This window comes from Heptranchias perlo, chromosome 40, assembly GCF_035084215.1.
Source record: "Heptranchias perlo isolate sHepPer1 chromosome 40, sHepPer1.hap1, whole genome shotgun sequence".
Lineage (NCBI taxonomy): Eukaryota > Metazoa > Chordata > Chondrichthyes > Hexanchiformes > Hexanchidae > Heptranchias > Heptranchias perlo.
Window position 1 is genome coordinate 12,190,622 of NC_090364.1, and position 22,961 is coordinate 12,213,582.

The following is a 22,961-nucleotide window of genomic DNA, read 5'->3' on the forward strand; positions in this document are numbered from 1 at the left end:
TCAACCAACATTGCTAAAACAGATTATCTGGTCATTATTTCATTGCTGTTTATGGGACCTTGCTGTGCGCAAATTGGCTGCCACATTTCCCTACATTACAATAGTGACTACACTTCAAAAGTACTCATTGACTGTAAAGTGCTTTGGGACGTCCTGAGGTCATGAAAGGTGTCTTTCTTCTTCTTTCTTTTTGCACACATACACTCACTCCTCCCTGTTCTCACACAACTCCAATATCCTCCACTAGGATTATTTGGCATCTTTATACCAATAAACGACTGGAAACATTGCAATTAAGTTTAAACGCCTTGAGTGGTATTTTTAATTCATCCCCTCAAATTGTTCCCCGCACTGCCATCACCAGTAAGAGGGCCTGTACTTCACCCGACTGTTATTTGGCTCAAAATGCTTACTCACATTTTCCAGTCCTCACTGGATAAAGGCATAGTGCCGCAGGATTGGAGGACTGCTAATGTTGTCCCGTTGTTTAAAAGGGGAGATAGGGATAGACCGAGTAAATACAGGCCAGTCAGTCTAACCTCGGTGGTGGGCAAATTATTGGAATTAATTCTGAGGGACAGGATAAACCATCACTTAGAAAGGCACAGAGTAATCAAGGACAGTCAGCATGGATTTGTTAAGGGAAGGTCGTGTCTGACTAACTTGATTGAATTTTTTGAAACGGCAACAAGGAGGGTCAATGAGGGTAATGCATTTGATGTAGTCTACATGGATTTTAGCAAGGCTTTTGACAAGATCCCACATAAGAACATAAGAACATAAGAAATTGGAGCAGGAGTAGGCCAATCGGCCCCTCGAGCCTGCTCCGCCATTTAATAAGATCATGGCTGATCTGATCCCAACCACAAATCTAAAGAACACAAGAAGTCGGAGCAGGACCCGGCCACATAGCCCCTGGGCCCTCTCCGCCACCCACAGGGCATTGACCGATCCGAACTCAGCTTCATGTCCAATTTCCTGCCCGCTCCCCATAACCCCTAATTCCCTTTACTTCGAGGAAACTGTCTATTTCTGTTTTAAATTTATCTAATGATGTAGCTTCCACAGCTTCCTGGGGCAGCATATTCCACAGACCTACCACCCTCTGAGTGAAGAAGTTTCTCCTCATCTCAGTTTTGAAAGAGCAGCCCCTTATTCTAAGATTATGCCCCCTAGTTCTAGTTTCACCCATCTTTGGGAACATCCTTACTGCATCCACCCGATCAAGACCCCTCACAATCTTATATGTTTCAATAAGATCGCCTCTCATTCTTCTGAACTCCAATGAGTAGAGTCCCAATCTGCTCAACCTCTCCTCATATGTGCGCCCCTTCATCCCCGGGATTAACCGAGTGAACCTTCTTTGTACTGCCTCGAGAGCAAGTATGTCTTTTCTTAAGTATGGAGACCAAAACTGTATGCAGTATTCCAGGTGCGGTCTCACCAATACCTTATATAACTGCAGCAATACCTCCCTGTTTTTATATTCTATCCCCCTAGCAATAAAAGCCAACATTCCGTTGGCTTTCTTGATCACCTGCTGCACCTGCATACCAACTTTTTGATTTTCTTGCACTAGGACCCCCAGATCCCTTTGTACTGCAGTACTTTCCAGTCTCTCGCCATTAAGAAAATAACTTGCTCTCTGATTTTTCCTGCCAAAGTGCATAACCTCACATTTTCCAATATTATATTGCATCTGCCAAATCTCCGCCCACTCACCCAGCCTGTCTATATCCCCTTGCAGGTTTTTTATGTCCTCCTCACTCTCTACTTTCCCTCCCATCTTTGTATCATCTGCAAATTTTGATATGTTGCACTCGGTCCCCTCCTCCAAATCGTTAATATAGATTGTAAAGAGTTGGGGACCCAGCACCGACCCCTGTGGAACACCACTGGTTACTGGTTGCCAGTCCGAAAATGAACCATTTATCCCAACTCTCTGCTTCCTGTTTGATAACCAATCCTCCACCCATGCCAGAATATTACCCCCAATCCCGTGATTTTTTATCTTAAGTAATAATCTTTCATGTGGCACCTTGTCGAATGCCTTCTGGAAGTCTAAATACACTACGTCCACTGGTTCCCCTTTATCCACCCTATACGTTATATCCTCGAAGAACTCAAGCAAATTTGTCAGACATGACTTCCCCTTCATGAAGCCATGCTGACTTTGTCCTATTAAATTATGCTTATCTAAATGTTCCGTTACTGTCTCCTTAATAATAGACTCCAAAATTTTACCCACCACAGATGTTAAGCTAACTGGCCTATAATTTCCAGCCTTCTGCCTACTACCCTTTTTAAATAACGGTGTTACATTAGCAGTTTTCCAATCTGCCGGGACCTCTCCTGAGTCCAGGGAATTTTGGAAAACTATCACCAAAGCATCCACAATCCCTACTGCCACTTCCCTCAAGACCCTAGGATGGAAGCCATCAGGTCCAGGGGATTTATCCGCCTTGAGTCCCATTATTTTACTGAGTACCATCTCCTGAGTGATTTTAATCGTATTTAGCTCCTCCCCCCCGAGAGTCCCCTGTTTGTCCAGTGTTGGGATATTCTTAGTGTCCTCTACTGTAAAGACTGAAACAAAATATTTGTTCAGCATTTTTGCCATCTCCATGTTTCCCACCATTAATTTCCCAGTCTCATCCTCTAAGGGACCTATGTTTGCCTTAGCCACCCTTTTTCTTTTTATATAACTATAGAAACTCTTGCTATCTGTTTTTATATTTTTTGCTAATTTCTTTTCATAATCTAACTTCCCTTTCTTAATCAATCCTTTAGTTACTTTTTGCTGTCTTTTGAAGAATTCCCAATCTTCTATCCTCCCACTAAGTTTGGCTACCTTATATGTCCTTGTTTTTAGTCGGATACTATCCTTGATTTCTTTACTTAGCCACGGGTGGCTGTCTTTTCTTTTACACCCTTTTTTCCTCAGTGGAATATATTTATTTTGAAAGTTGTAAAATAACTCCCTAAATGAACACCACTGCTCATGTACCGTCTTACCCTTTAATCTATTTTCCCAGTCCACTTTAATCAATTCCGCTCTCATACCATCATAGTCTCCTTTATTCAAGCTCAGTACGCTTGTTTGAGAATCAACCTTCTCACCCTCTAATTGGATATGGAATTCAACCATGTTGTGGTCGCTCGTTCCAAGGGGATCCTTAACTAGGACATTATTAATTAATCCTGACTCATTACACAGGACCAGGTCCAAGGTTGCCTGCCCCCTTGTAGGATCAGTTACATACTGCTCAAGAAATCCATCCCTGATGCACTCAATGAACTCGTCCTCAAGGCTGCTCTGCCCAATTTGATTTGTCCAGTTAATATGATAATTAAAATCCCCCATAATTATGGCTGTTCCCTTATTACATGCCCCGACTATCTCCTGATTAATACTTCTTCCAGCAGAGTTGCAACTATTAGGAGGCCTATATACTACGCCCACTAATGTTTTTTTTCCCTTATTATTCCTTATCTCCACCCAAACTGTTTCATTATCTTGATGCTTTGTCCCAATATCATTTCTCTGTATTACAGTGATTCCTTCCTTTATTAACATAGCCACCCCACCTCCCCTTCCTTCCTGCCTGTCCTTCCTGATTGTTAAATACCCTGGCATATTTAATTCCCAGTCGTTGTCACCCTGCAGCCATGTTTCTGTAATGGCCACAAGATCATACCCATACGTAGTTATTTGTGCCGTTAACTCGTCCATTTTATTACGAATGCTACGTGCATTCAGATAAAGAACTTTCAAATCTGTTTTGTGACGCTTAGTTCCTGCTTTTTCCTTTTTTAACACTTTACCTATTACTCCATACCTTCTGTCCCTTCCTGTTACGCTTTCCTCTCTCTCCCTGCTCAGGTTCCCAACCCCCTGCCACTTTAGTTTAAACCCTCCCCAACAGCACATGGCAGACTGGTCAAAAAAGTACAAGCCCATGGGATCCAAGGGAGATGGCAAGTTGGATCCAAAATTGGCTCAGTGGCAGGAAACAAAGGGTAAAGGTCGACGGGTGTTTTTGTGACTGGAAGGCTGTTTCCAGTGGGGTTCTGCAGGGCTCAGTACCGGGTCCCTTGCTTTTTGTGATATATATTAATGATTTGGACTTAAATATATGGGGCATGATTAAGAAGTTTGCAGATGGTACAAAAATTGGCCGTGTGGTTGATAGTGAGGAGGAAAGCTGTAGACTGCAGGAAGATATCAATGGGCTGGTCAGGTGGACAGAAAAGTGGCAAATGGAATTCAATCCAGGAAGTGTGAGGTAATGCATTTGGGGAGGGCAAACAAGGCAAGGGAGTACACAATAAATGGAAGGATACTGAGAGGTGTAAAGGAACAAAGGGACCTTGGAGTGCATGTCCACGGATCCCTGAAGGTAGCAGGACAGGTAGATAAGGTGATTAAGAAGGCATACGGGATACTTTCCTTTATTAGCTGAGGCATAGAATATAAGAGCAGGGAGGTTATGCTTGAACTGTATAAAACACTGGTTAGGCCACAGCTTGAGTACTGCACACAGTTCTGGTCACCACATTACAGGAAGGATGTAATTGCACTAGAGAGGGTACAGAGCAGATTTACGAGGATGTTGCTAGAACTGGAGAATTTTAGCTATGAAGAAAGATTGGATAGGCTGGAGTTGTTCTCTTTGGAACAGAGGAGGCTGAGGGGAGATTTAAATTGAGGTGTACAAAATTATGAGGGGCCTAGATAGAGTGGATAGGAAGGACCCATTTCCCTTAGCAGGGAGGTCAATAACCAGGGGGCATAGATTTATAGTGATTGGTAGAAGGATTAGAGGCAAGTTGAGGAAAAATGTTTTCACCCAGAGGGTGGTGGGGGTCTGGAACTCACTGCCTAAAAGGGTGGTAGAGGCAGAAACCCTCAACTCATTTAAAAAGTACCTGGATGTGCACTTGTAGTGACCTACAAGGCTACGGACCAAGTGCTGGAAAGTGTGATTAGGCCGGGTGGCTCATTTTTGGCCGGCGCAGACACCATGGGCCGAATGGCCTCCTTCTATGCCGTAAATTTTCTACGATTCTATGAAAGGACAAATGTATAATTGTACTGCTGGGCATATTTCACAATTCAATGGGACATTGTGTGAAAATTTCACACCCTTTCTACTTCATTGAAATCGCAGAGCAACACCCCACCACACTCAACAGGAACGGACCCAGTGCAGAGAAATCAAACTAGACACAGAATCTATCTGGAAATATCCCCATTGTACACAGCCCTCCCTTCTTATACCCTTGGCTGTGTTGAGCCCTCTCGCATGTACACGCTCCTTGCTGTATTTGCTCCAAGTTCAATGTTCTTCTAGTTAGGGTAATGGAGGCAAAAACTCTGGATTATTCAAGAGGCAGTTAGCTACTGTGATGGGGGCATTGCTGTAGGTTACAGTGGAAGGATGGGCCAAATGGCCACCCCCTAAGTACTTGTTACCTTTGCAAAATATGTCCTGTGCCTGTTATTTTCTGAAGTAATGATACTGAATATCTGCATAGTTACTGAGACATTCTCTTGTTTTCTATCCTAATAACTTCTGTCTGAAGCTGTCCAGCTTTATACTGATTGAAATAAAATGGACAAACTATTTTACTATGGAAATGATCACGTGCGACCCTCACGAGAGTGTAAGCAACTTTCTATAACAAAGAAACACAGAAGGATAGGTCATTGACCCATTGAACGTGCTCCCTTTAACAGACCATGTATGATTTGCACCATGGTGGACTTTATCTGATTTATTTGACCTCCTGGGGGGGATGAATAACAAGTGGAAATTCCAGAAGATGAAAGTTCAATGACAATTCTCCCTGATCGAATCAAGTTAAACATTCCAGGTTATCAACCAAACTTTACAAATGACCTTATTCAGCCTTGGCCAAACGCATTCCACAGGTGACACTTGCACAACCCGTCAGCACTGGAGCGTTGGAGCTCCACAGAGTATTTGATCACTTTTATTTCTCCCCATTCTCTTCATGGGCTGATGCTGGGGAACAGTTCCAGAAACTGGCTAAGAAATTGGTAAAATATAAGGGAAATGGAGAACATCTGCACGAGGTGTAATACAAGATTGAGATCAAAGTACTGGACACAGGTCACGAGAAGTGTGCATCATAACAGCACCATGAATGGGATTGAAGTAGACTTAAAAAAGAGACCCCAGAATAATAGTACACTAGTCGCATTCAAAATCGGGACAATGTGGTGAAACAATTAAAAAAGGTAGTCAAATGTTAGGATTCATAGCCAGAATGATGGAGTACAAGTTTATAGAGGTAATGCTAGGACTTTAGAATGCACGAGTCAGGCCACACTTGGAGCAGTAAGTACAAGTCTAGTGGCCGTGTCACCAAAAAAGATGTACAGGTATTAGAAAAACACACAAAAGAGAAACAAGACTATCACAAGTGTGAAGGGGACCTGTGATGAGGAAAGATTAGAGATCAAGTTCTACACGCTAGAAAGAAGGTGGTTCAGGGAGACCTCACTGGAGTGTATGAAATAATAAAATGATGTTCATAAGGTAAACCCAGAATATTACTTTAGACAAAGCCCAGAAAGTAGAACCAGAGGATGTAAACTTGGTGAAAAGTCAATTTAAAACACATATTAGGAAGAATTTCTTTACTCAAAGAGTGAGACATATTTGGAATAATCTACCAGGCAGCTTCATAGAAACAAAAACATTAGGGACATTCAAAATGCAGTTAGATGCTAAGATGGGAGAGCTAGGGTATTATAGACCAAGATGCGATGGGCCAAGTGGCTTTTCTCAACCTTGACTTTTCTTCTGCTCTTTTGGGTGCCAGCTACTCTTATCCAAGTGACCATTCTTCACCGAAATCCATCCAAGTGACCAATCTTCACGGAGATCCATCCAAGTGACCAATCTTCACGGCGATCCATGCAAGTGACCAATCTTCATGGAGATCCATCCAAGTGACCATTCTTCACCGAGATCCATCCAAGTGACCATTTATGGAGATCCATCCAAGTGACCATTCTTCACCGAGATCCATCCAAGTGACCATTCTTCACCGAGATCCATCCAAGTGACCATTCTTCACCAAGATCCATCCAAGTGACCATTCTTCACCGAGATCCATCCAAATGACCATTCTTCACCGAGATCCATCCAAATGACCATTCTTCATGGCGATCCATCCAAGTGACCAATCTTCATGGAGATCCATCCAAGTGACCATTCTTCACGGCGATCCATCCAAGTGACTAATCTTCATGGAGGGGCCTGGCAGGCAGCTACCGTGAATTGTACAGCCCACCCAAAGAGCCAATGAAAGATGATGTGAGTGGTGAATCCTTGATACAGCACTCAGATGACAGTGAACAAATGTTAGGATCTCATCTAGTTGTCTATTATAAACAGACCAAACCTCTGATTTCCTACTGCTGACTGTGGGGTGAAACACAGCCTGGTGCAAAGCTATTCTCACCCTATATCCATATTATCCTTGCTTCCCACAGGGGCACAGGATGGAAATATACAAGTGGGAACTCTGGCTGATATTTCTCCTCCCTAGCCAATGGATGCAGAGGTCAACTGCCCCCTCAGGTCAGCTAACCCAGCACAGACCAGGAATGGAGCCTGGGACCGCTAGAGACTGAAAATGAGGCAGCTCTGCCCTGTTTCTGCCCGCCTGAAACTCCCAGCTGAAACAGGCAGATCCTTCATTAAAATATTCCCTTGAGTTTAGAAGATTGAGGAGTGATCTAATGAAGGTATTTAAAATGATAAAGGGATTTGATAGAATAGATACAGAGAAGCTATTCCATCTGGTGGGGAAATCCAGAATATGGGGGGCACAATCTTAAAATTAGAGCCAGGCCACTCAGGAGTGGAATCAGGAAATATCTCTCCACACAAAGGGTAGTGGAAATCTGGAACTCTCTTCCCTCAAAAGGCTATGGATGCTGGGGGTCAATTGAAGCTATCAAGACTGAGAGCGATAGATTTTTTATTAGGTATCAAGGGATTTGGATTGAAGGCAGGTAAATGGAGGTGAGGTACTGCTCAGCCATGATCTAAGTGAATGGTGGAGCAAGCCCGAGGGGCTGAATGGCTTCCTCCTGTTTCAATGTTCCCATATTCAGATGATATGGGAATAACACCATTGCATGTCTCACGCCAGTTCCCGGCCAGATGGTAATGATACCCATACAGAATGGGCATCCCAAAGTTGCGAGGGAAGCAGCTGCAGGAAGAACTTCACTTAAGGCTATTTCTGCACTGATTTCCTTAATTGTTTTGTTGTTTTTTCTGCTCCCACTAAGAGTTTCAGGAATTTTTGTGGTATTGCCTCGATGTTTCCTTCTCTCTCCCCCCCCCCCCCCGACAGCTCCATTAGTGCCACCAATGCAATTCCCAATGGGAATGCCCCACCTCGGCTTTTTGGAGGGTGAAGAGGAGGAGGAGGAAGATAATAGAAAGATACCAGGCAGGTCAGGCTGCTCCGAAGATGTTCTGTACCCTCCCACCTGCATCTGCAGAGGTGAACACACCTTGCTTTGGAAAAGGTTAAGTACATGTAGAGGCTTTGCAATAAAAGCAGATTACGTTACAGTGTAAAAATCAAACTGACAAGAACAGATAATTAAATGGTTAAGATTGAAAATGGAGTAGAGGAGCAGGGGGACCTTGGTGTGTGGATACGCAGACCATTAAAAGTGGCAAGGCAAAGAGATAAGACCACAAAAAAGGCCAATGGAATTCTTGGCTTTGTATCTAGAGGCAAAGAATACAAAAGCAAGATTGTAATGTTGATCTTGTACAAAAACCTTGGTTAGGCTGAAGTTCGGTTATTGTATGCGGTTTTGGGAACCCCACTATAGGAATGATTTAAAAGCAGTGGAAAAGGTGCAGTGTAGATTCACTAGGATATTGGCAGGGATGAGAGGTTATGGCCATGAAGAGAGAGACTGTGAGGTGCTTTGAGTCCCTTCAGAACAAACACCTCACAGGACTGCAAGTGGGCAGCAGGCTGCTCTTAGGAGGAAATCTCACCAGCAAGAACACAGTTCACAAGAAATTCTGACCAAACTTGGCATCATTTTGTGATTTAAAAAAAAAATATTCAATGACTCCTTCCTATTGAAAACGCAACATTGAGTCAAAAACACAAATGCCGAGCTGTAAAGCCCCGTGGAGGATTATCAGATCTGAGTCATTCACAAATCTGGCTTTTACTATTCTCAGACCATGATTAGCCCTCCCCCGCCCCGCCCCCACCCATCACCATGCTTTGGTGACAAATGACACTTCGCTGATGACCTGGGAGTAAACTCATCAAGGCTCACAGACCGGCCTGTGCCGAGACTTCTGATCTCAGCCAGGACGCTACAGTTGGCCTCAGTACCCTTGGCCCGGCTAGTGGGGGGGGGGGGGGATTATATCTGCCAGGGTTCCTACCCACCGATCACTATCCAGTGACCCCTGCTGGAAAGTACATGTATATGATGTCAGCTAAAGACAGACTGCATTCGGCCTTCATTTCTTCCACAGTCAAATAGCTTATTGGCACTCACTATTTAGGCTCAGACACGGAGAATGGTTCTTTTGGGCAGTGTGCTGGAGGAACAGGTGTCCATGTAACTGCACCCCAGCAAGAGGGAAAAAAATTGTCAAGGGATGTCAGAATTGAACATTCTCCTCTTTGGTTATCCCAGTACTGAATAGCCCTGGGTCAGGCAGTGAGATGCAGAATATTATATTAGAGCTGTGGTATGGCTTCACTACACTGAACCAACAGCATTCCTCAGAGGAGCACCACTTGACAATTCCCCAAATTCCCAGCACGCCAATTATTCTTGTGTTTTCTGAATGAAGCTGGGTTCAGGCTGTTTTATGCATCAATTGAAAACTGCATTGGCACTCATTTTACAAAGAACCCTCACAGCAGCCAGACCGAAGGGACTCTCAACGCATTATTCTAGGCTGGAAATGAACCCAGACTCCAGAGGTGAAAGGGTGGCATTATGGTTCAGACCATGCCCAGTCATTGAGCAACATGTTTTACAAATCATAATTTACAAGCTACACACGGTCACCTACTGTAGAATACATTGAGGTCATTTCACTAACTTATCAAATGACACCAACTTGAAAAGCTCCACACAATGTATTAATTACTCACACCCCTGGAAACTGCTCCCCTCTCCCTTGCGCTTTGACAACCTAACAAAATCACCTCATCCTAAGATTCACATCTCCATCATAATTTACAAAGTATAATCACAAACTCTGGTGGAGGATGGAAGGGCTCCCCATCGGGAGAAACAGAATTAATATGAAACATAATGCATGGGAAACAAAATCTCCTCAACACTTCTGCTAGAAGATATTCCTGTAGATGTTTAAAGGGGAAGAGCATTCTACTGACTTGCCCCGTGATCCCTGATGTTATAAAGACCTGTATGTTTACCAGTATCTCTCAGTCATTGCTCATTGCCCTGTTCTACACTTGACCATCCTGCGTTATTTTTAAAATTAATTCTTAGGACATGGGCGTCACTGGCAAGGCTGGCATTTATTGCCCATCCCTTGTTGCCCCAAGAAGGTGGCGTTACAACTGAGTGGCTTGCTGGGCCACTTCAGACGGCAGTTAAGAGTCAACCACATTGGTGTGGGGCTGGAGTCACATACAGGACCAGGCTGGATAAGGACGGCAGGTTTACTTCTCTGAAGGACATCAGTGCACTAGTTAGGTTTTTACGACAATCCGACAGCTTCATGGTCACTGTTACTGATACCAGCTTTTTAATTCCAAATTTTTTAAAACTGAATTCAAATTCTCAAACTACTGTGGTGGGATTTGAACTCACAGTCCCTGGATTATTAGCCCAGTAACATAACCATTACACCACTATACCCATTCAATCCAATAATTCCTGCTGGAAAGTACTCATGTATGGACATTGGGTGAGTTCAGGCAGCCTCACTCTCCAGGTTCACACATGTAGAGGGGCTGTTTGGGTGAGATACAGCAGACCAGGTGGATCAATATCCCTGGACAAGTCAGTGCCTTCAGCAAGCGGCAAAGACTGGAAGGAAAGAAAAACACCATAAGGTGTGGGTGCAGGACACAATTATGTGTGCAGATAACAACCGTGAGAGCATTTAAGTAAAGGCAACACACCTCCTCTTAACTCCGAATTCTGGGCAATCACTGATGTGACTCTTGCTGAAAACTGATTACCAGATCAGGAAAGTCCCAGGCTTGATCCTCGGCCTACTCTGAGTTAGCTGACCTCATTCAGGCAGTGGTTTGGTGAGGTTCCAGCTCCAGACTGGAAGCGCTTGTGGGGTGGTGGGGGGGACATTGGATGACAGAACAGGGCCCCCCCCCAATCGAGGTTGAATAGCTTCCCCCAACACTCGTCGTGTAATGATGGGTAATAGCCATTCGGAGCAAGAGGGCAATCGTCTCCTGTGGAACCGTAACCCCGGGAAGGAGTCAAGGCCTGCAGGAGGAGGGGAGAGGAAAACTCTGGTTATTCACCCATTACGAAGAGTTGCATTTTGATTCGTGGGCGCGTGAAACTTCACCTCGCAGTTAGCACCACACTCATTGTACGGTTTTCCTCTCCTGTAACCTTTCTTACTTATGATAGAGATCTTAATACAGGTTCGCACAGAGCAGGTGTCATTAGCATGTAACCACACATTAGCACTAACATACACTCACAACACTCTCTTGCACACACAAAACCACTCTTGCACACACGTGCACATGCACAACCACACTCTTGCACGCACGAGCACACACACCACTCTTGCACGTGCAGACACAAAACCACTCTTGCATGCACGTGGACACACACCACTCTTGCACGCACGTGCACATACCACTCTTGCACGCACGTGCACACACAACTACACTCTTGCACGCACGTGCACACACAACTACACTCTTGCACGCACGTGCACACACTACACTCTTGCACGCACGTGCACACACAACTACTCTTGTACGCACATGCACACACACCATGCTTGCACTCACATGCCCACACACTACCACTTTCTTGCACGCACATGCACAACCACACTTGCACACACACACACAAACACAAAACTCTGTCTTGCACACGCACGTTTTCCTAGTTGACTCCCCTGCCTCTCGAAGGTGCTGAGATATAGCTACATTGCCTTTGGCACGAGACATCCAATCTTCTCTTCACCCAACATCCACATATGCAAACTTTCCAACAGGGATCCCTGAGTGGCAATCAGGAGCAGGAGCCTGGAGTCAATTTTCCCTTTCTGAATCCACGGGTGCTGAGCAGAAATGTAGGACCGTAACTGCTGCCCCAACACACACTGGGAACTGAATCCAGGTCCTGCTGGTCTGTATGGGTAAGTGCTACATTGGGAAAATATGGTGCTTTTATTATCTTCATTGAGCCTGGCACTAAATCTTCACCTCTATCCTGAGGTCATTCTGCCTGACAGCATTTGTGAATGAGGAATGAAGAATGTGTGCTCTCCAGGGGACCAGGGAGTATATACAGTAGTCGGTGTGGTATTGTGAGCAGGAAACTTTCATCCTACGTCTGTACTAAGATGGCTCCTCTCATTCAGAGTGGCAGTAGAGACACTGCAATAGCCTGAGTGCCCCTAGGCTGTGAACATAGGAACAGGAGCAGGCCATTCAGCCCCTTGAGCCTGCTCCACCATTCAATTAGATCATGATTGATCTGTGCCTCAACTCCATTTACCTGCCTTCGAGCCATGTCCTTTGATACCCTTACCGATTAAAAATCGATCTGAGTCTTGAAAGCTCCAACTGGCCCAGCATCCACAGCCTTTTGGGGGAACGAGTTCCAGATTTCTACCGCCCTTTGTGTGAAAATGTGCTTCCTGATTTCACTTCTGAACAGCCTAGCTCTAATCTGAAAATTATGCCCCCTTGTTCTGGGTTCCCCACCAGAGGAAATAGCTTCCCTGTATCTACCTTATCGAATCCTTTTAACATTTTAAGCACCTCGATCAGATCACCCCTCAAACTTCTAAACTCAAGGGAATACAAGCCAAGTTTACGCAATCTGTCCTCATAATTTAACCCTTTAAGCCCCGGTATCATTTTGGACGGCCCCCTGTTCATAATCACTATCCAGTGACCATCGCTGGGAAGTCAGTGTGTGTGCTGACTTCAGGCAAAATGAGGAGGGGGGTCGGCTGTGTTTCCCCATCTCCCCCCTGCCACTCGCCCCCGACAAGGATCAAATAGCCTGTTGACCCTCACAGTCCAGAACAATGAGCCGCACAAACCAGACAGGTCCCAGGTCCATTCCCAAGTCTTGTGCTGAGTTTGCTGCTCTCCAGCACAGACCAGAGAGCCAAGCGATCAACAACAGGGGGGGGTTCTGCGATGGGCTTCGGTTCTATTTTAAAAAACACACCAAATGAGGCCCTGTGTAAACTTTGTTGCAAACTCCATTTGGTAGTAGAAATAGCATCTGTTGTGGGACTGGTACAGAGCCAGACTCAGCCTTCCTGAAAGGAAATATGCCAGGGCTTGAAGGACTTCCGGAGGAGCCTGCAAGAAAGCAGATTTGCTGAGGCCACACGAGCGAGTGTGGGAAAAATCTTCTGTGCTTGCGCCATTGCTATCTCACCGATAGTTCCAGTAAATCCACTGGTGAATGGTTACTGATTGACTTTTCATTAACCAGGTAATCTCCCAATCTCTCCTCTCAGCCAAGAGTTACGCCACTCTCTCCGTAACACAGACACAGAATGTGGGAAATGAGGTACACAGAACAAAGACGACACAGTGTCTTTTGATAAGAAAGGCAACACTGGGAACTTCTGTCCTTGTACCTAAGGGACACAGGGGTGATGCTTTAGTCTTGACCGAGTTGTGTTTTTTCACCAGGGGCGGCTGCCAGGTTAGAAAGATTGTGAGACATGTCACCTGCGAGGCAGAGCTCCCATCCGAACACCTAACACTCGTACTGAGTCAGTCTGTGCGCTTTTTTAAATGCAGACTTTAATCTTTTTAAAACAGACAAACTAACATCAGTGTTAAAGAAGCACAGAGGGACTTTGTATCAGTGCGTCACAGAAGAACTTTCATTTATATAGCAACTTTCACATCCTCAGAATATCCCAAAGCATTTTACAGCCAATTAAGTACTTTTGAACTGCAGAGTTTGTGGTAATGAAGGTAAGCATTGCAGCCAATTTATGCACAGCAAGATCCCACAAGCAGCAATGAGATCATTTCCAGTTAATCTGTTTTACTGGGATAAATGATGGCCAGGACACCAGGAGAACTCCTTGCTCTTCTTCAAATTGCAGCTTGGGACCTTTTACATTCAACTGAATAAGCAGACGGTTTAACGTTCCACCTGAATGCAGCACTCCCTCAGTATGGCACTTAAGTGTCAGCTTAGAACAGGTGCTCAGGAGCTGCAGTGGGGTTTGAACCCACAACCCTCTGACTGAGAGATGAGACAAACTGGCAATTAAGCGTTCACACCGGAACAGGGCCAGTCGGAAGATCTACTCCAGCACCGTTTTGGGGCTATGCGTCAAACACATCCCACCGTGACACTTTTTTTTTTAAACAGTTCATTGTCTCTCCAAGTAGCTGGTGAAGTTACCTATTCAAGTAGGAGTGAGCGAGTTAGGGCTGCGGTGTGAGTCCCACTCACACTACTGAGTGGATTCCACAACACCAGCACCAACAGAAAGGCAAATACACATCCGCAGCACTTTGAAGGTCACAACTGCAGCTTGACTTTCTGGGTGTCCGACTGTCGCCAATGCCCAGGATGGGTTCATACAGAGCCCTGTGAAACTCTGTCCCCACAGCTAGGAAATGGCAGCACTGTCCTCGCTGTGCAGCCTCCAAAGGAGCAGCCAAACTCCATCTCAAAGTGGCTCTCCGCTCTCCTGCCTCATTCACATTGCAGCTCTACCCTTTAAGAGACACCTAGTTCACTCTCCAACCCTTCTCTGGCAGAAGTCACGCACAAAATCGATGTTCTGCAAACTGCAACAGTGCACGTCTGAATTCCAGGGACTCAAGACCAGAAGGCAGCTTCAGAGTTCGGCCTATTCTTAGAATTAATTGAAGCTGCAAGTTTTTTTTTTGTGGGGGTAATTTTGGTTGGAGCCACTGCTGTTAGGCTCACATGGTTACAGTTTTGTGCTGTGGCCTCACACCCATTCATATTTAGTCTGAGTCAGCCTGATGCTGTTTTACAGAGACAATCCTTCTTACCCCTTTGAAGCCCCCATAACTTGGCACCAAATCCGGGCTCTCGTGGACGTATCCTTTAATTTGGGACTTTATGTTTTGCACAATTACCAACAATCTGGGGTCAAATTTCCGCTGTCTTTAGATGTACTTCATTCCACGTATGACACTGTTTGTGGTGTATTACTGTTTGAACTACAGGGGCAGAAAAACAAAGCTAGCCACGCACGAAGAGGTTGTGGCTTTCGTTGGCGAATGGAGCCGCAGACATCAAAGGTCAGAGAGCCACCTCTCAATCTGGAGCTCAGAGTTACAAGGACAACAATCAAACACAACATGACCATCCAGAATCAATCTTCACTCCTTCCCTTTCCCTCTCCTCCCCCCCCCCCCCCCATTTCACGTTTAACCCATGTTCCCAGAGATAAAGGACTTGGCTCTAACACCTTGATGCTTAAGCTTCTGATGTGCCCCCCTCCATAACCAGTACTTTAACCCTCCACCCACCGTCCTCTACAATGGTTTTCCCGGCCCCCTAAATATAGTATGAACTCAGTGACAGACTCTAACCCAACAAACCCAGTGTCTCTAATAAGACAGTGCGACATAAGTGCGACAGTGTTTCCAAACTGCCTCGTTTTCATTAACAACTGAAGGGCCCTGCCACGAGCCTGGCTCTCACCTCAAAGTTAGAAGACTGTGGCTGTGGGTTCCAATCCCACTGCAGGACTTGGGCACATATTACCGAGAGATTTTCCACCGAGGCGCTCCAGTATCTGTCACCGTAACTTCGCCGGGAGTGCAGCGGAAACCCCCATTGGCAATCGTAAATTTCCCACTGCACTCCCGGCGAAGTTATGGCTTTGGTCCGAGCAAATTCCTGGCCGTACTCTAGGCTGGCGTTTGAGTGCAGTACTCAGGCTGCATTGGCAGAGGTGCCACCCTTTGGATGAAGCTACAGTCCAAATCTGCCTGTTCCTGTTAATGATAAAGGTCCCAGGGCACTGGTTGGAGAGCAGGGAGTCGTCCCAGTGCCCTGGACAATACTTCTCCCTCAACCAACACCATAGTAACACATCATCCACTTCATTACTGTTTATGGGCTGCTGTGTTGCCTACATAAGAATGTAAGGAATCTTACAACACCAGGTTATAGTCCAACAATTTTATTTTAAAATCCCTTCGTCAGGTGATAATCTCCGAAAGCTTGTGATTTTAAAATAAAATTGTTGGACTATAACCTGGTGTTGTAAGATTCCTTACATTTGTCCACCCCAGTCCATCACCGGCATCTCCATATCATACATAAGAATGGTCACTGCAATTTTTTTCAAACAAAGTTATTCATTGTTTGAAACACTATGAGATGTTTTGATACAGTAAATAAGGAGAAACTGTTTCCATTGGCAGGAGGATCAGTAACCAGAGGAACACAGATTTAAGATATTTGCAAAAGAGCCAGAGGGGAGAGATGAGGAGACGTTTATTTACGCAGCGAGTTGTTATGATCTGGAATGCGCTGCCTGAAAGGGTGGTGGAAGCAGATTCAATAATAACTTTCAAAAGGGAATTGGATAAATACTTGAAGGGAAAAAATTTGCATGGCTGTGGGGAAAGAGCAGGGGAGCGGGACTAATTGGATAGCTCTTTCAGAGAGCCAGCACAGGCATGATGGGCCGAATGGCCTCCTTCTGTGCTGTCTGATTCTGTGATCCTATGTTTTGACAAGACATAAAGGCAAATATAGGGGTAGAAAATTGTCTCGCGCTGAGTGGGCGATATCGCATCGGGCCGTCTGTTATACTGTTGCCCCCCCCTCCCCATCCTGATATTGAGGTCATTGGAACTGAATTTTGGGGAGGGCGGAGAACGGGTGGCCGATGCACTATTGCCCAAGACGAATTTCTACCCTATAGGGGCTGAGCTGGACGAGGGAGATTACTTTTACACAATTGGAGACAGTTCGTTCCTTTCCCCCACCTCAAAGTTTGGGGTATGAGGCTAGCCCAACAAAAAAAAAACGAACCTTAGCTGGGGTGAATGCTGAGCATTAGTGGGTGGACGCTGAGAGGCACTGACCATCCATGGACATAAGTTCAAGTCCTGCTCCATTTAGCTCTCAATCAGAGCTATGTGGAATGGGGAGGCACTGAGACGAGGCTCAAACACCTCTGAACAGGGAGGGAGGGAGGGGAACAAATCATTGTATAAATCAGCACCTTCAAGGGAGGAGGGGCGAAGGTCCAGGAGGGAGAGGGCAGAGTAGAGCTATCGTTAACAGTATTTTCCGCATGAAAACATCTCGTTTAAAAACAGCTTGTTCCCTTAGATTGATTCCACTTGATTTAGCAACAACGGGAATTCCTGCTACTATCGGGAATTGTTCTCATCAACTTCTTCTCTTGGCCAAAAAAAAAAGGTTTTCTCATAAACAGGAGTGAACTTAATTTTCTTAGAAATATATTGTGTAAGTGTCGTACTAGTTTAAAATTGACAAACTAAAGCTTAGTATATTTTGACGGGTTTGCCGGCGTACTTTTGGCGGGTCCGCTGGCGTGCTTTTGGCGGGTCCGCTGGTGTGCTTTTGGCGGGTCTGCCGGCGTGCTTTTGGCGGGTCCGCTGGTGTGCTTTTGGCGGGTCTGCCGGCGTGCTTTTGGCGGGTCCGCTGGTGTGCTTTTGGCGGGTCTGCCGGCGTGCTTTTGGCGGGTCCGCTGGTGTGCTTTTGACGGGTTTGCCGGCGTACTTTTGGCGGGTCCGCTGGTGTGCTTTTGGCGGGTCTGCCGGCGTGCTTTTGGCGGGTCCGCTGGTGTGCTTTTGACGGGTTTGCCGGCGTACTTTTGGCGGGTCCGCTGGTGTGCTTTTGGCGGGTCCGCTGGTGTGCTTTTGGCGGGTCCGCTGGTGTGCTTTTGGCGGGTTCGCCGGCGTGCGTTCGGCGGGTTCGCTGGTGTATTTTTGGCAGCTTCACTGCTGTTTTTTGGCAGGTTACTGGAGTGTATTATGACTGACTCAATTAGATGCTGTAAAATGGCAGCCCTGTGTCTGTTACAGAAACGCGGCTTACTCCTTGAATTAAATACATGAGCTAATCCACTGTGGTGTTGCTCACATATAGCCTGGGTCTGGAGCACTGTTTGGATGTTCAGCTGGTAAGATTGATCTGTATTTAACGTTGTCTGTCCCTTTAAGGTCAGTGCTCCAGTCCTCCCTGAGGAGAACTGGTCTGAATAGGCACATCTTATTGGTAGGTAATTGGGGAGGGGTAATTGGGGAGAGAAGTTTTTGTAGATTGGGCAGCTGTGTGTAAATCCAGTGAGGCAAGGTTACCCAGTGCAGAAAAAAACAGCAAGAAATGACTGGCTTTCTTTCTCTTTTCTTTTAATATTTTTGACACTTTGAAATGTTATAGATACTGCCGGACGAAAGGCAGATCACCTGTAGCCTTGCTCAAGGTAGTCTGGGTCTGGAGCAGAGTTGTGATGTGTAGCTGCTAAGATGGATCTGTCCCTTTAAGGCCATTGCTGAAATATTCCCTCTGGCGTAGTGGTTTAAATAGAAGAAAAACAGACAATGTTAGCTGCTTATAAACTGAGGTTAGATGGCCGGTTGTAGACACTCGTAAATTTCTGGCTGCAGGTCAAAAGTTGGCTCTCTTTTAGCTTTAGATATTTTCACTTCTACTTGTCTTTCTACACTCACAAAGAAGTCATGTAAACTGGGCTCAAATATACCAAGAAAAAAACTTTTCCACCTATAAGCTAAAAAACTATTGCCATTGTGAGTGAATGCAGTGAGTGCGGAGAGGGAACGATTTGGAGGGATTTTGGTGAATTCTATATGTAATGCACCAATGGTGAACTTACGGCATGTGCAACATTGAGTCATCTGAACCAGAAGGTCCCAGGTTTGACCTCTGGCTGTTGCTGAGGTAACTAATCACATGTGAGGCAGTCAAAGGGAGGGACTTGACAGATATCTGTGTCTTTAGATATCTGGAAGGAAATCATAACCCACCCATGGGGTCCTTACTCCTGATTGCTATCCAGTGAAACTGCCTATGTACAGACATATTACATTCATAGAATTTACAGCACAGATACAGGCCATTCGGCCCAACGACCGGTATTTATACTCCACACGAGCCTCCTCCCTCCCTACTTCATCTAACCCTATCAGCATATCCTTCTATTCCTTTCTCCCTCATATGTTTATCTAACTTCCTCTTAAATGCATCTATGCTATTCACTGCAACTATTCCATGTGGTAGCAACTTCCACATTCTAAGCACTCTCTGGGTAAAGAAGTTTCTCCCGAATTCCTTATTGGATTTATTTATTTGGAGAAGAGAGGATCAGCTGCGTCGTTCCCCCTCCCACAGTCAAATAGCTGACATCAACTCAGTGCCGAGGCCCAGACGTGGAAAACTCAAAAGGAGGCTCCAGAACGTAACTTGACTTACCGCCTCAGGGGTGAAATGGCAAGGGAGTACATTAAATAAATACATTTCTGCCTCATTTACAGAAACATTCCTTTAGGTATTTACTTCAAGGAAATCAAGTTGTGAAAATTAGGGCTGTCAAGCTATTTTTAAAAATAAACATTTCATTAAACTTGCAATTAAAGATTTTAATCTCAGTTAATCTCGGTTATAATTGCATATTTAATTTATACAATTATAGTATTCATTTCAAGTTTGTTTTATTACTGATATTATTATCCAAAAAACAGCATAAAAACCCTGACAAATTTTGTCTGTTTTCAGCTCACTTGCTGTGAGAAATCGTTCAAAAAATCCACTTGTACATCAGGAATAAATTTATCATAATTACAAAAACTAAAGTAAAACAATTTTAAGAAAATATAAAAAATAATCACTTTATCTGTTGTCTCTTTTTGTCCTTCTCATTCCCTCTTCAATCTTAAATTGAATGTTCCTCTTCTCTCAAATATTGCTTTATTCTAACTATTTCTCCCTCTCAATTTCTAAAGTTAAATAGCTTTCACTAGCCTTTGTTCTTTAAGCATACTGCTGCCACTATCTGTTTTGGAGGTGGGAGGGGAGCAAGATTCTTTTTAAAACAAAAGGGTAAAAACCAGCTTCCTCACATTCTGAAGATCGACAACTTTGGTATCAACATCACCAGGTCAATCTTTAACACTACGATGCTTCTCCTCGACTGATAGTCCTACTGACAAAACATTTACTCATCACTTGTGCCCACAGTTTGATAGCGCCTAAATGCTTAATAGAGTGAGCTTCCTGCCTCAACCTAAATAAAGGCCTCCATCATTGCGGGTCCTTCTCCTCTCTGGTCCAAGCAACAGCCAATTGAGTCAAATAATACACCGATACAGGTGTATTACAAACCGTAATTCACCAATACAGGTGTATCACAAACTGTAGTTCACCGATACAGATGTCTACAAACTATAATTCACTGATACAGGTGTATTACAAACCGTAATTCATCGATACAAGTGCATCACAAACTGTAATTCACCGATACAGGTGTATTACAAACTATAATTCACTGATACAGGTGTATTACAAACTGTAATTCACCGATACAGGTGTATCACAAACTGTAATACATTGATGCAACTGTATTAAAACCTTGAAAACTGCTGTGTGTGCAATTAGAGGGGACTGGGTGAAAGGAAACTCTTTTTCCTGTCTCATTCTGTAGGACTAATGTGTGCCTCAGAGTGAGCTCTTAACATTATATAAAATTACATAGAATTTACAGCACAGAAACAGGCCATTCGACCCAACAATAACAACTTGCAATTATATAGCACCTTTAACGTAGTAAAACGTCCCAAGGAGCTTCACAGGAGCGTTATCAAACAAAATTTGACACCGAGCCTCATAAGGAGATATTAGGACAGGTGACCAAAAGCTTGGTCAAAGAGGTAGGTTTTAAGGAGCGTCTTAAAGGAGGAGAGAGAGGTAGAGAGGTTTAGGGAGGGAATTGCAGAGCTTTGGGCCTAGGCAGCTGAAGGCATGGCCGCCAATGGTGGAATGATGAAAATCGGGGATGCGCAAGAGGCCAGAATTGAAGGAGCGCAGAGATCTCGGAGGGTTGTAGGGCTGGAGGAGGTTACAGAGATAGGGAGGGGCGAGGCCATGGAGGGATTTGAAAACAAGGATGAGAATTTTTAAAATTGAGAAATTGCCGGACTGGGAGCCAACGTAGGTCAGCGATCACAGGGGTGATGGGAGAATGGGACTTGGTGCGAGTTAGGATATGGGCAGCAGAGTATTGGATGAGCTCAAGTTTACAGAGGGTGGAAGATGGGAGGCCGGCCAGGAACATTGGAATAGTAGAGTCTAGATGTAACAAAGGCATGGATAAGGGTTTCAGCAGCAGATGAGCTGAGGCAGGGGCGAATGTTATGGAGGTGGAAGTAGGCAGTCTTGGTGATGGAAAGGATGTGGGGTCGGAAGCTCAGTTCAGGATCAAATAGGATGCTAAGGGAGAGGGATGGAGTCGGTGGATAGGGAATAGTGTTTGTGGTGAGGACTGAAGACAATGGCATTGGTAGTCCCGATATTTAAGTGGTCTATGCTGGTGTTTTTGCTCCAAACAAGCCTCCTCCCACCTCACTTCATCTCAGCATATCCTTCCATTTCTTTCTTCCTCATGTACTTATCCAGCTTCCTCTTAAATGCATCTACACTGATCGCGTCAACCATTCTACGTGGTAGCGAGTTCTACGTTCTCACCACTCCCTGAGTAAAAGAAGTTTCTCTTGAATTCCTTATTGGATTTATTAGTGACTATCTTATCTTTATGGTCCCTAGTTTTCAATTGCCCCACAAGTGAAAACATTTTCTCTACGTCTACCGAGTCGAACCCCTTCATAATTTTCAAGTCCTTTATCAGGTCATCTCTCGGCATTGACGTACACTTCACTGTGAAGGAGCAGGACACAAGTACTGCTGGACTTGGTGCCACTAACAGCCAGATAATAAATACTTTAGGAGTATGGCAGCAAAGTGGTTATGCTACTGGACTAATAATCCAGGGAATGCAAGTTCAAATCCCAGCAAGGTAGTTTGAGAATTTGAATTCAGTTTAAAAAACAAATCTGGGAATCAAAAGCCAGTATTAGTAAAAGTGATTGTGAAGCTATCGGCTTGTGGTAAAAACCCAACTGGTTCACTAATGTTCTTTAGGGAAGAGAACCCCTTGTGATTTCAATGGTATTAATTTCAGTGCTCCACACCGTCGGACTTTAATATCTCCACCAATCCAGTTCTTCTGGGTCACACATAGTGACAGTTACCAAATGCAAACTTGGCTCAGCTCCAAATTTCCAACTCAGAAAAACAATAATCTGAAGAAATTCATCAGTTATAAATCTCAGCTTCCTCAGGGCCGCAAGGGGAAGTGTCCCAAAAATAGTCAAATTGTCTCCATTTACATCCTCAAACGAACCTTTCCCTGCCTGCTCTGTTTGCCTGGATTATTTATATCCTGGAACAAATTGCTCTTATTTAAAAATTTCTCCAAGAACATGAAGATTTATCTCACAGTTCTGCTTAACTCAAAGCAGTTCATCGAAACCCAGAGATCATTTTTTGGTTATATATCAATCCGTTCTGATTTCTTGTGCCACCTTTGAATTTGTGCCACTGAGAATTGATTGGCGACAGCCCAAGCCACCTTCACAACCCTCAAGGAGAAAGAAAG

The 22,961-nt window shown here is 44.7% G+C and overlaps 1 protein-coding gene across 4 annotated transcripts in view; it reads right to left on the reverse strand.

The window, feature by feature from the left end:
- LOC137305692 (suppressor of cytokine signaling 1-like) overlaps nucleotides 1-22,961 on the reverse strand; it is a 68,128-nt gene that overhangs the window by 39,824 nt on the left and 5,343 nt on the right. The window contains exon 2 of one of the 4 annotated variants that reach the window (XR_010958737.1): nucleotides 18,626-18,799. The exons of the other annotated variants lie outside the window; for them this stretch is intronic. The gene's annotated coding sequence lies outside the window, so the exon portion shown is untranslated. Of the gene's footprint in view, nucleotides 1-18,625; nucleotides 18,800-22,961 lie in introns of those variants that run through there. 4 annotated transcript variants of the gene reach the window in all.